The 9872-nt window shown below is 35.9% G+C and overlaps 1 long non-coding RNA gene across 1 annotated transcript; it reads left to right on the forward strand.

Moving 5' to 3' along the window:
• The first annotated feature begins 4702 nt into the window (after nucleotides 1–4702).
• Nucleotides 4703–9436, forward strand: LOC118689279 (uncharacterized). Its single transcript, XR_004980594.1, has 3 exons — nucleotides 4703–4851; nucleotides 7384–7496; nucleotides 9339–9436. It is a non-coding gene; the product is annotated as an uncharacterized LOC118689279 (long non-coding RNA).
• Nucleotides 9437–9872: the final 436 nt, after the last annotated feature.

Here is a 9872-nt window from a genome sequence, read left to right on the forward strand (position 1 = left end):
CTGTTTGATACGTTTCACAACTCCTTGAACAACCACTCCAAGCTCTTTGGGCCCCCACCCTGCACTCAGGCTGATCCCTGACCACAGAAGTTGAGCCCCTGTTGGGGGAGGACACTGTGACTGCTGCCCTGTGACCCTGGCCTTGTGCTGGTGTTTCTTTACATTTTGAGAATTTCAAGATTGTTTAACTCACGCACAACTTCCATTAGAAATGTCTAGGTAAGGAACAGCACTAGATTTCTGTGAGGGTAAAAATCCACTCTGAGGTGGGAAAATGCTCTGCTGAGGGTTGGGTAGATACAGAGCAGAATGGAGACTGTGTAGATTGCATCTAGTGCCATAGAGGGCATGTGAGATGGACCATGGGTGAACTGAGGTTCCAGGCAAAACTACTGAGCTTTTAGATCATGCTGTTCCCTTCTCCTGCTCTGGGGACAAAGCTTTCTGTAGAAGGAATTTAAGAAGATCGAGGGAAAGCAAAGGAAAGGAATTATCTTTGGTACTACATGGCTCCCAGCAAATCATTTCGCTTGAAGTTACAACTGTTTGTTGGAAAGACCTACTTTTTGGGAATCTTAAAGCTATAATCAGAGGAGAATCTGAATGTTTCTAATTTTTTTCTGTAGCTAGTATGGAGATTAAGCGTATTTACTCTATGATTAAATTTAAAGTTTTGAACAGGTTTTGATATAAAACCAATTTATAAATATCAACAATATTTCTATAGTTGATCAAAAAATACTAAATTCAAGCTAGTTTGAAAAGAATGTCATTTTCTTGTTGAAATCAAAGGAATTGAGCTTCTCTTTTAACTTCAGTTTTCTCTGTCGGCAGAGATATTTTAAAATTTCTAGAAAGAGAAACATGATGGTAAATTTAAAAAAAAGAAGAATGGAGAAAAACTTACTGATGAAAATGTTGATCATTAAGGAGAATTTTTCTTAGTCAAGGTCTTGTTCTATCAAGTGTTGGCTTTGCTGTGTTTTATTGAATCATGGGGCAACCACCATATGTCCCTGAGTTTCATACCCTTTATATATCTAGAATAATCATCCTCCCACCTACTTGCCTAACAGTTTGCCAGAGATGCTCTGCTTTATGTAAATATAATACTTTGTATTATACTTCATATTTAATGTAAATAACATAACTTGCTGTGTACTAACACATAGAGAGAGTCAGATTGACATTTTATAGCCTGGATAAATAACTCATACTAATAACCCTTCTAAAGACAGCATCTGCTATCCATGTGAATAACTTCTGTACAACTTGGCCATTTTTCTAACACTTGTACAATTAGCATGGCATATGTCAGAGTACCAGGAGTTCATATTAGTATTTTTTGAAAGACCTTATGATGAATATTGACTTGTAGATTTTTTCTGCTGAGCTAATACATAACTGATCACTATCTATGCATACCTACTAGTACTATAAACCACCTAAGGAATTTTGGTTTAGATCTCTGTGTGTTGTTGTGGGGATCAGTGATTTTTGGATTCATAACCTGTCTCAGCCACAAGTTATTTCTTGACATTGTTTTTCAGAAAAACAAAATGGGGTTTTTTGCATTGTTTCCTCATTAGTGAAGTTGTTTGCATATTTATCTGAGGCTGAAAGTTTTAGTGATATAGTCAATGAGTGCTTATATGTTAATTTACAGAGGTGTAGGAATACTAAATTGGTTTATCCACAAATATAAAAGGATGAGACTGTATAATGGGCATTCACTGGTACAACAGCAAGACAGTCTTATGAATTAAGATCTCAATTTCAAAGTATTTAGAAATTAAATAGGTATTCTCTTTTATTTGTCCCTGAAAATTGTCACAGGCATCATAATGATTAGTGTTTTCATAAGAAAAATATTAATTACTTAAAAGAATGTGCTGGTTCCTTACTAGACCTTCCAATCATTCTTTCTAGTTTACACAGTCTATTACTCTAGAGGATGAAATCCAGAAGTCTTCACTCAGTATTTATGCAGTTTCAATTGAAATCAAAGCCCCACCAGCTTCAGTAGGACTTTTACCTAAACCAATTTCTGAATAAGCACTTCAGAATCTGGACCCTAGTGGAAATATGTAATCTGAATTTAAAAAGAATTGCTCTGAGTATACAGAAAACTATAAAGTTCAGCAGAGGAAGAAGAGAATTCACAACATCCTAGGTTTTAAATTATTAATTCCTATGAATTTGTTATCCTCTACTTTCCTTCAAAACTTTTTACTGCAAAGGAGATTATCCTTGATGCTGTTGGGTTTCTGTCAGAGATGCTTGCAGTGCTCTTCCCCAGCAAGTGGGTCTGGTTACTCTTTGCTAACAGTCCCCTGCTTATGCCACACAGCCCCAGAGAGCCCCAGGTCAGCTGGAGTTCCTTGAATTAGATGAAGGATGAAGGACTCATCCAGGAATAAGGCCTCATGCTTATGAGTTGGTACAGAGCCAGGGCTCCTCTGTGCACCTCAGGTGAAGGCTCTGCTTGGATGCATTCAAACTTTGAACAGTAAACTTGAATAGTAAAAATTATGATAAGTATTATTGGACCATATGCTAATGCTCCTGTATTTGTTGTTGCCTGCAATATTTCATGTCTATTTAAAGGTAGGATTCAATATTTGATCTTATCTAAGGCTAAGCAAGAAGGGAATTGCACAATATGCACATTTCATCAGCCTTCTTTATCTTCCCTGTTTTCCATATTTTCAAGCAGCAGTGATTTGGCTAGAAAAATATTCCTTTATGTGAATGACTTTTCCCATAGTAGTCTAAAATAAGACCAGATTAATATGGAATTTCCTGGCTTTTTTGAGTTTTTTGACTCTGACAGTATTCACTATTGGCAATACTGCCCTTGTCCAGCTAGGTGACAGACTTAATATGGGTGACACATTTATATAGAGCCCTATCTGGGTCACCAGATAATTTAATGGTATCCAAAGAATATCTTTCCTTTCTTTGCTGCCTTATGGGAGCATGTTCTCTCTCAGGATAATTACCTCATGAAGGTCCAGCCTTTTCCCAAAGTTAGGGAAGAGAAGTGCTCTAAGACAAATGAAGTTAGCAAATATCTCTGATTTATGTGGTATGGTTGTTTCGCTCTCTATAAATTTCTAGATATATCAGTGTTGGAACAAGGGAGTAGTTCAGAGTATATTAGGTAAATAAAAAAAAATCAAAATCATCAAGGAAAACTTTATTTAATCAAACATTTTGGAAGAAACACTATTGAGTATGGTAATGCTCTCATTTTCCTTTGTGTGCATTTTGTTTGCATTTCATGGGACTTGGAGTACTGAATTCTGCATTCATATGAGCTGGAATGGGTGATAAAGTAAAGTAGTGAATATTATCAGTATTTGGCATTTGGAAACCAAAATATATATTTTGGTTCAAGTATAAGTGCGACTTGATGTATTTGTTTCCTACTTCTCTAAGTGTAGCTCACCACATTCTTTTTTCAACAGAACTCATTGTCACAAGTTCTGAATCTCAAGTCCTAAAGACTTTGGTTTAATGGGTTCAGATTTTTTGGTTTAGAGAAATAAGTCTTGCAAAAATTGTTTTACAGGAACCTAGTGGAATAATAAATGAAAAACTGGACACAATAGTAGGATGAGCACAGCCTGTGTATATTTAAGAATTTGGGTCTAAACTTGTTACTGAAGATAACAAACTTCAAAGTGAATGTGCTGTATTATCCAGAGAGCCATATGGTGCTAACAACTTTGCTACTTGGATCAGTCTACCACTCAGATGACAGACAAGTAAGAAAATGGAACTTGATCATTTGTGAAGTTAGTGAAAGGTCTGACACTGAGTTTGATCAGAAAATACAGGACCTTTGCTCCCTGCCTGATACTTTCTACAAAACCTCTGTATTTTGAAAAGTCTCATACTGATACTTAACATCTTTGAAAATGTATATATATTTAGAGAAGTAAGAAATTATAAACATATGAGAAAATGGAAAGAAAACCCCCCACAAAATTAGAATAGTCTCTGAGGGCATGAGGAAAAAGGCCTTTATTTTTAGCAAATTATTATGTTTTATCTTATGATGTTCTTAGTAGTTCTTTTAATCCCCTTGGTCTTAAATGGTATCAGTACTACAATATACAATCATCCAATACACATTAGGAAGCTGTAAAAAAATAACTGCCTTCTTCAAACGTTTTCTAATAAACTTAAATTTAGAAGTGTTCTCCATTCCTTAGTACAAATAAAACAGAAGATAAGTTTTCAAAAAAAAGTAATTTTTCAAAATTAGTTGTTGAATTGAATTTCCTCTTTTCTATAGTCAGGTGATAAAATCAGATTAGTCTGTGTGGGTTTCTCTTTCAGTAGCATAGGGAATCCTCCATAATGACCCAAGCAGTTAATGAGCAGTGATAGTTTCTTGTGCCATTCCTTCTGAACACTATTTTGTTCTGTACTGGAGTCAGTTAGAAAAACCTTTGAAATACAGAAGTGAAGCACAAGAACTGGAAATTTACTGGTCATTTTTCATTAGCTATTTCTCTGCAGTATGGAATAGCATCACATGATGACCAAAAACTGCCTAAAGCCTGTCTGGTAGGCAATATAGGTGCTACAGAATCCAAGGAGTTAGTGTACTGAGGGAGAATTTGATCCAAAATGGGAAGGTATTGCATGAATTCTTAAAATCATACTTTTCTCTTTTTTTCTATAGGTAGGCTGGGGATATTTTTAAAATCCTCCCACCAACCTGCCAAATCACAGGATGGAGTTACTCAGTGTCTCCTTTCCATTGAATGTTTTGCTGCATGCAAACTTTCCTCTTCTGTCTCAGTGTACTTCTGTGTTTTGCTAGGCTTACTTTCAAAGGTAGGTATTTTGCTAACATACGAAACTGCAAAGAAACTTAATCATATAAATAACAGAGTTCAGAATCACAGGTCTAATGTCTTTGTCTAGGGGTACATTTCTTATCATGGTGTGGTGTGATTGTGATAGGAATTGCTTTTTATTGTTTTATTCCCTGCAAATTCAGCTCAAAGAAAACTAACTAATTATAGGTTCTAATTATAATGGATTTTTTTTCTCCTCATTTTGTATGGATTAGAACCAAACTGAAATATCTCTGATTTCTTTTCTTTGCTTTAGGAATAGGAGAAGGTTAAATGTATCCAACAGCATTTTCTCTGTGGAAAGAAGCTATCACAGAGTGAATTGCAGCTGCAAATGTGTGACACCAAAGCCCTTTCATCCTGACTCACAGCTTCAGTGTCAATAGCTATTATCCCTGGACTAGTAGTTTGCAGTTCATGTCAAAAGCACCTGATGTGTTGCTGGAACCATGAAATAGATCAACTGATAATGAAGATTACTGCTGGTTTACAAAGTTTCCTAATCTAGCTGTATTAATAATTCCTTTGAAGCCAGGTGATTTTGTCAGAAGAAAACAGTCTCAGTGTAGATGTTTAAAGGGACACAGAAGGAGATGAGGCTGTTTTGGTATGACAGAGTACCGGTTTTAAAGCTTTGCCTACTTTGCTTACTTTGAAATGCCAGCAGATTGACTTAATTCTGAACTTGTTATTATTGGGTCTCTTTCTGCTGATTTCAATAGTCTTATCTAGAAGTAATAAAAAACTCTCTCCAAAACAAAACAGAAAAAGCCAATCAAAACCTGCAAAAGCAAGAATGCATGTTTTTTTGAAAAGGTTAACTAGGAAGCTTTGGTATTTATTGAACAAAAAATATAGGTAGGATATTTCATCATTGGTTTTTTTGGGGGGTTCAAAAGTTTTTTCATAACTTTTCTGCTGAAGAACTGAGACGTAAAATTTCCTTGTTTAATGACTGGACAAACTAAATAACTCTACTCATAATTTTATTTCATTGAAATTTTATTCTTATATTCTCTTAGGAGAATTTCAGATATCACTACTCGCTTTATGAGGCTAAAATATTTCCTGGGTGATACTGCAGGCCACAATGGTTTGATGTATTTCAGTTCCATTTCAATATTACAGGAACCCTCCTTGGGCTGTTCTACCCTGTACCCTCCAATCTTAAATGAAACTTTTCCAGCTCCACTAAAGACATAGAATTTAAATGAATCATAGAAAACATTAAATAAGACTTCATATTTTTCCCCATCAGTTTGTGTTGGATGAATAAGAGGCTCTGTATCTTGTATCAAGCCAGGCCTATCTGTATAATCCTGTCGTTTGATCTGAGCAAAGGGAAGCAGCACATGCTGGGCACTGTTTTATGCTCATGGTAATCTCACTGTGACACATGTACTTTAATCTGTCAATGACTCGTGCTTGACACAGACTTGAATTAATGTTACCAGAATTAAAAGAATAGGAACACCTTTTATTTTTAAAATAGACAAGCAAAACAGGCAGAGAGTTGAATGTCTCTAGCCAAGACAATATATCAAAGAATGTTCTGTGAGATAGACCCAAAGATCAGGTGCTCTTGCCATGAGGGAGAGGAAATTTTTTTGGAAAAACTATATACAGAAATCCAGAAAAACTAAACAAACAAAGCCATTTATTCTCCTCCCTCTAGAATGAGAACTGCAGTAGGAGGTGATTAGGTTTGCATGCAGTGGCCATAACCAGGCTGAGGCATGGCGAATTAATGCATAGGCAATTTCTGTAGCAATCACTAAACACAGCAAAGATGCCAGACAAACACAGCAGAGATGTGTCTTTTGTTTCAAAAAGAGAAGCTTGGTGCCTGACAAAGGGTCAAATGAGTGTCATGCTGCTGCTGCTGTCATGGTCTGGCCAAATTTGTGACATCTCCTTCTCTAAGGGATGATGTTGGAAGCTTTGTAGGTTTCAGGTCTACTTCATATTAGTAACTGAGAGGGTCTGTGTTGATCCCACAGATGTTTAGGTGGTTACTCTTGCTTCCAGATCCAGCAGGCTGTAACTGGGCAGTATTCATAGAAGAGAGGGGGATTTACATGTGTCTCCCAGCCAGGAAACTCCTGGGAACTCATTTTTCCCTTTAACTAGATAAAACCAAGAATATGATGATCAGCATGTTATAGTTGTGCCCATAAAACTGACACTGGAAGCTGGCCTGCTTGGTCATCAGGTGAATGTTTACTGAGCTAAATCCTAATAAATGACTGTTGACTTGTATTGGGACAAATATCCAAATGAAGCTACAGCGAATTTCCCTTGAAGAGCAGGTTATGAATTTTATGTGTTTTGCTTTGGAGAAATATTGGTTGGTGGTATTTATGCAAGACCAATTTTGAGGTTTCATTAGAATCTGAAAAAAAACCCAAACAATACCTGTCCCCCACGTTTTTACTAGGAAAAAAAGATCTTTAACTTCCAGAAGCAAATTATCATTTTATCTCTCTTGCTTCCCTATTTTCTTGTCAAGGTTAAAAGAATGGAGTGTACTGGACTCAGGAAAGCTCAGTGTCTGTTGGAGGTGAAGTCACCAGCATTGCATTTCTCCACCAGTCACAACTGATAAGTTCAAAACCACATCAGGTGAGGTTATTGTACCCTTGACTTGAAATGTGAAAGCCAATGCATGTACAATCACATATCCCTGTTAAACCTCTTCCTTGTCAAATCACATATCACTAATGAGTTTTTAACTGTGAGCTTGGCTCTTTAAATTGTCAATTTTTTCTGTATTCATATGGTACAAACAGATAAAAATACCAATGTTATGGTCAGTTCTGCATTTTAGGTTAAAAAGTGCATATAATTTTCCTTTTTACTCAAAAAGAATTGCTAGCAAATCAAAATAGAAAACACAAGCAAACAGAAGAGGGAATATTTGAACAAGTACATGCAAAATAATTATTCAGCACTGCAAACTAGTCTTTTGCAAAGCTTTAAATAATATATGTACAGAGATTAGAAATCCCTGCAAGGAAGTTTTTAATTTTTTCCTGTATGCTTCTCTCCAATATTTTCTTTGAAGCTCACATGGCATATCTTTTAGCCTAATTCAAAATGATGATTTTACATCAAAAACTGCAGCCAAGCCAATACTTTTCCTTCAACTGGTTGTTCAAAGGGGAAAAAATTGTTAAAATTTGTTTTTTAAAAACATTCTGCTTTGTGTTAGTCAACGTGCAATATTCTACTTCTCTTGCTCTCTCTCTCTTGCTCTCTCTCTCTTGCTCTCTCTCTCTTGCTCTCTCTCTCTTGCTCTCTCTCTCTTGCTCTCTCTCCTTTTCTTTTCTCCTTTTCTTTCTCTCTTTCTCTTCTCTCCTTTTCTTTTCTCCTTTTCTTTTCTCCTTTTCTTTTCTCCTTTTCTTTTCTCCTTTTCTTTTCTCCTTTTCTCTTCTCCTTTTCTCTTCTCCTTTTCTCTTCTCCACCTGTTTTTTCTGTCTTGTTTTGGAAATAAACACCTGTCCATACAATAGATTATTTTTAAAAGATATCTCTGTATTTCTTCAAATTCATTGAAGAAATCGCATTCATTCAAAATATTTTTGCTCTTAAACATGGTAAAGAAGCAGATTTTTTTTTAGGTAATGAATTGCCATAGTGGTTAAAAATCCAACAATTCTTTGTTGGAAAGTACTAGTAAATGACACCAACTTTTTGTGTTACAAAATTCTTCAGCTGAATTACAAAGAATTACAAATTTTGTGTTACAAAATTCTTTAGCTGAATTCAAAGTATGTGAAAGAAAGTGCAGAATGATCAGGGGTTGGAAACAAAACTAGAAAAACAAAGGTATAAAGACATACTATATTAAGCCCTGCGGCATTGCACCTTATTTATACAACAGAGGATGTCTACAGAATAAGCAACCAGCACAACAGAGGTATGACTAATAGATAGGTATGAATCAGTGGATTTGTATTCTCCTCACACATCCCTCTTCCCAAAAGCAGAGAAAATGAAAGAAACCCCCTCCTGCGCTTTCTCACACATTCATCCTTTTCAAACCTGATGCTCACAGTTATGATAGTTAAATTTTAGCTTTGGGCAGCCCAGGGTACTAATCTTGCATGACCTGTTCCAAATGAAATCATGCCCTTATGACTCATTTGCTTTCCCTGTCTAATTTTTTTTCTCTTTGAGGATCCTGTATCCAAGGACTCTTTCTATCAAAATAATAATAATTTAAAAAAACCTAGAACCTCTATCTTGTTGCTATATATTTAAATATGAAGAGCAAGAGCATAGGTTTCGATATTGTGGAATCTGGATTACTTCTAGATCACAGTTTTCCAGCTTCAATTTAGTTGCATGGAAGGACATTTTCTTGATATCTGGTTTATCACTACCCCTGAGTGCCAATAAATCAATATCTAATTGCAGTGCTGTTAAAATCAATTGATAAATTTGTTTTTATGGTTCTTATAGGGAGGCAACTACTAAGAATAGAAAGTACCATCTCTGCCATGATAAATCACCCCCAGGAAAACTGGCTTATCCCAGCTCAAGGTGGCCACAAAACCAACATTCCAGTAAGTAGCTTTGTCTCTAAAAAAATCCCAGCTGTTTTATCACTAATTATTCATGTAAATTCAGATCTTCCAGGGTTTTTTTATAAATGCAGTGCTTATGGATTACTTGGAGGTACATATATGGGTTTCAGCCTTTCACAATACCTCCTCACAAAAAAAAAAAAAAAAAAAAAAAAAAAAATTATATTTTTTTATTCTAGAAGATATACATCACTATAACTGGTTTGTGCCTTAAATGTGCTTTTCTGTGCAGCTGGGGTTTGAGAAGGATTCCAGTGATTCATTGGCCTTGTCGTGGATCTCGTACAATAGTAGCACATTAACCTTGGTGGAATATGTTAAAAGAACAGGGTCTTGACCTTGCAAACGTTGCTGCATGTGCCAGGCTTCTCCTGTGGGACTCCCTGCATCTCCCCTGGAAAATGCCTAA

This window comes from Molothrus ater, chromosome 9, assembly GCF_012460135.2.
Source record: "Molothrus ater isolate BHLD 08-10-18 breed brown headed cowbird chromosome 9, BPBGC_Mater_1.1, whole genome shotgun sequence".
Classification (NCBI taxonomy): Eukaryota; Metazoa; Chordata; class Aves; order Passeriformes; family Icteridae; genus Molothrus; species Molothrus ater.